A 4,442-nucleotide genomic window follows, 5' to 3' on the forward strand; every position below is an offset into this window, starting at 1 on the left:
TACGAACACAAAAAGGATTCCCATAAATCATTCTGCTGGGTGCAAGTCAAATTGTTTTCCCCTCAGCCCCTGATAAGAATTCCCGCTTGTTAAAATGGATGAATGGCCTCTCGACAACACACTTATCTGCTCGTGTGCGGCGTCGAACATGTGTGCACGGCCGTCTTAAAACGAGACGCGTCTCATTTAATGCGAGGAGTTTACACGCTGTGATGTGTGAAGGCGACGGCGGCGACAGCTCCCGCCATTAATTGATGATTTATTGTAATTCTCTGGGTTTGGGCATCTGGTTTGGTTTCAGGTTTTGTTGCGTTGCCGCTCTACACCGACCAGGGAGGAGCCGTCGAACACGCAGATCAGAGTCCGAGACGACGTTAATCAAGACGACCTCCACGTCCACGCCACCTGCTGCTGTCTGCGGCTCTCACCCCAGCTGTTTGTTGTGCAGCTTCCGAAATGAATTTGGTTTCCCGGTTCTCCGGCCGTACAGGAAGGAATCACCCCGACTCCAATTTACCATCCACGGAAACAAGATCTGCACATGTGACACGCCGGTCTGAATGAAGGCTAAAGTGCAGCGCTCATGAGAGCAATTTCCTCATTTGAGCTCTAAGTCAATAAGGTCAAACACAGGACATTAATCACCGGCGCTAGAAAAAAGAAAAGGAGATCTCGACGTCTCGGTACAAAGGGAAGCGGCTCTCGGCTCAACCTGCGAGCGGAAAGCCAGATTTCCAGCCTACAGCTCATTAAATCTGAATTGAATTTCTTCTCAGTTGCCCCGTGCTGCAGATCTGTATTCACCTCGGGTGATGAACCTCTTCTGGCTACCAATTAAAGGGAAACATTTACATGTACGCACCAATTTAAATGCACCACCATCAGAGCAGACATGCTCAATCACCTCCGAGTCCGTGCCATTCATCAGGCTGTGAGTTACAGCGCCAGTCTCCCCGTGTATTGATCCTCCTGCACGCGTGTGTGTGTGTCTGTGTGTGTGTGTGTGTGTGTGTGTGAGTGTGTGTGTGTGTGTGTGTGTGTGTGTGTGTGTGTTTACCTGTTTTCACTCAACACGCTGCAGCTCGACTGGGACTACGCCTCGTTTTGCTGTCTGTCTCCACGGCGTGTAACTGTCATACAGAGAATACAAACGGTGTGAGACATCACAGGTGAATGATTTGAGCCCGGAGCGTATTGACCGTCTGTGTCTCATTGATGTCCACATTGATTCTACAAGTATCATTGTTGTCTCCTCCCTTTAGATGTTGGTTCCCTGCAGGGAATCTGAGGTTCACACAGACCTCACCACCCGCTGGAGCTGGTTTAGTACGATGAAGTGTTCCTCTGGTCCAGGAGACGGGAGTTTGGATTAAAAGGTTTTAAGAAACTAATGAATTCACCCAATTCATCATTTTCTTAGCTCTCACTGCATTATATATATGATCGTGCTTCTTTTTTTAGACCCAGAAGTCTTAGGGATGACATATCTGGGCTGGGGGTGGGGGGGTGGGGTCACTGCGTGAACAGGTGAGAGGGACGTCTGGAACACACTTCATTACCAGATACCTCCATGACCCGAGCTCGGATATGTTGAAAAACATAATCTAATGAAGGGATATTTCTTTTTTTTAACCATAACGCCTGAATGCAACAACACTAAATCGACATATTTACATGAACAGGGATATTTGGGTATTAAGCAGTTTAATAGTCAGACTAAAACACTGTGGAAATAATGAGTAGAAGAAAATAATCACTGGTATCCACAACTGTGATATTCTGAATCTTTAGTTTTTACTGTAATTACTTCTATCATATTACAACCGCTGCTTTGTTTAACTGCTATACACTACATCCTGTGAATGTACATAACGTTACTACCCATGAAGTATTTATACATTCTCAATCCATGTTTGCACTGTTCTGGTTTGAAGTACTCTCATCCTTTCCACCGTGTGTCTTATGACTGAATACTATGTCTTACTGTGTACTATGTTTTTAGCACTTAATATGTTCTGTCTTCACAGGTTTACACTGAGGATCAGAGAGAAACTGCATTTCAATCCCGTCTATGCTCTCTACTAATGTCTGAATCAATAAAGTTGACTTTGACTTGACTTGACTTGACATTTAAACCTGATATTATTACAATCTGCCACAGAATTGACTGGTTCAATATATTTTTCAAGCTCTTTTCTTATCTCTTAAGGTCAAAACTGTAAAACGTACATGCACAAACTCATTCCATACGTCTTGTTAGTGAGGACCATGTAAATAATGTAATAGAATGGGATGATTGTTTTTTTCCTCCCCACAATAAATCAAAGAGGAATCTCAGGGGTGAGTTGAAATAACTGTAAATACCGTAAATAGACACTTGTCGTCCCTTCTGCTTTTTAAAGCGAGAGCAGATGTAATGAGCGGTTTATCTTCCACAAATCTCACAGCGCCTGTCAGGTAAAGCTTCTGTGAGACGAGCGAGAGCGTCAGTGACTTATGTGAAAAGCTCCTTCAGCTCCTTTCAGCAGCATCTTCACCCCAAAGTCAGAAAGTAAATAAATACTGAAAGAAATACAGCTGTTGATTAATTACATTTGAAAAAACACAACACTTTTCAGTCACACTGAAACAAGAGCGAGCAAAAGTGAGAAAGTTCCCCAGAAGTTGTCGGATTTTGTCGGCTGCAGAGTGTGAAATCGGCAAATATGGGGCTTCCTAATAATAATCCGGCCAATTTAAATGTGTGAGATGAACAGAAAAGAGAAGCAGCGAGATGAGGAGAGCGCTCCCTCCTCACTGTTTTATTACTCAGTTTCACTTTGAAGGAACCTGCTTCTCCTGATCCAGGTTTTTACTGTGGCCCGCCACCCTGGGAATCTTTAAATCAGGCAATATGTCAGCGCCATGAAAGGTTCGCCGCACCTGGCTTTACTGTAGAGTAGGCAATGAAGCTGTAAAAGGCCACGCGATGAACTGGATGCTCCCTTGCACAGGCGGGCTCCAGACCACGGATAAACCCTGCACTTACCTCTCCCTCCTTCCTCCGTGGCAAATGGAGGCTGGGTGGGCTGCAGCGGGGGTCTTAGTGACGGGTCAGGGAGGTTTAATCCAGTGCATTGAAAGGAACTGATGAGACTTTGATTCTTCAGCATCTATACGGGCGATGAATAAAACATCAGGTGTCACCACCAGACCTGCTGGTTATTTAGATCTTGAAAAACTCACCAAAAATACAAAAAAGGTGCAGGAATAATGAAGCTGCAGAATTTATAGACAACAGGGGACGTTCGAGAAACACAAGCAGCTGCACAAGGTCACATGTGTGCCAGTGAAAAATGACCCAGTGAGAGTTGTTTTCAGGGAAGAAAATGGCCACACACACAGACACACACACGCGCAAAAACACACACACACACGGTGGTTAAATTCACTAAAAGGCAACATAAGACACAATTAGATGTGACAAACTGCCGGCGCTGTGCAACAGCTGGGATCCAGACAAATGTGAGAAATGTCAAAAACCTGTGTCTGTGACATCCTGGTGATGAACGTCTGTTTCCACATGATGCCGAGCTCGGTCACATTCTGCTTTAACTCTTAAGACTCTTGTTCTTCACTTCGCTGCAAAATATTTGAACTTCGATAGTCACCTTCAGATTCAAGTTTCCTGGAAATCAGTCCAGTAGTTTTTGCGTAATCCTGGAAACTAATTTCTTTACAAAATAACTCAGAAAATGATCGAGTGAATTCCTTCAAATGAATGCAAACATTTAAATTGGAGATTTAATGCCACAGACATCCACGTCTGAGCAAACCAGACGTGGAATATAAATACACTTACACACACACACCCACACACACATGGATCTTTTCCAAGAGTTAAATATAAGACGTGAAGATTTAGTGGATGAACTTTTGGGAAACTGAGGATTTAGCTCTTTGCTCTGTAGCAACAGTGAAAAGTTTGCAGTGATTAACAGAAACTCTCACTGAACTCAGAGTTAAGAAACATTTTCCAACTGTATAAAAAGTCAGACAGCCCCCCTGACCCCCGGCGCTATGGCTTAGTTGGTAAAGCGCCTGTCTAGTAAACAGGAGATCCTGGGTTCAATTCCCAGTGGTGCCTCATTTTATGGGAGAGGCGGTTGACTAGTGGCAGAGTCTGGGTGGGCAATGGGCTAAACTTGGAGTATGGGCAGAAAAGGTCTCTGGTTCGACTCCACGAAACAACAAAAAGACAAACCTGGATTGACCTGTCCAAAAATCCAAGAGGATTCTCCCTACCCTGTCTAGTGCCCCTGAGCAAGGCACCTTACTCCCCCAACATCTGCTCACCGGGCGCCGTACATGACTGCCCACTGCTCTGTGTGTCCTGCACCAGATGGGTTCAAAGCAGAGGTTAAATTTCCCTCCTTGCATGAGTGTGCTTGTGCATGTCTGTG

General features: G+C 44.7%; 1 non-coding gene across 1 annotated transcript; it reads left to right on the plus strand.

The window, feature by feature from the left end:
• Positions 1-4,053: 4,053 nt before the first annotated feature.
• trnat-agu (transfer RNA threonine (anticodon AGU)) lies at positions 4,054-4,126 on the plus strand. Its single transcript has one exon. It is a non-coding gene; the product is annotated as a tRNA-Thr (tRNA).
• The last annotated feature ends 316 nt before the right edge of the window (positions 4,127-4,442 follow it).

Source organism: Limanda limanda, chromosome 6, assembly GCF_963576545.1.
Source record: "Limanda limanda chromosome 6, fLimLim1.1, whole genome shotgun sequence".
NCBI lineage: Eukaryota > Metazoa > Chordata > Actinopteri > Pleuronectiformes > Pleuronectidae > Limanda > Limanda limanda.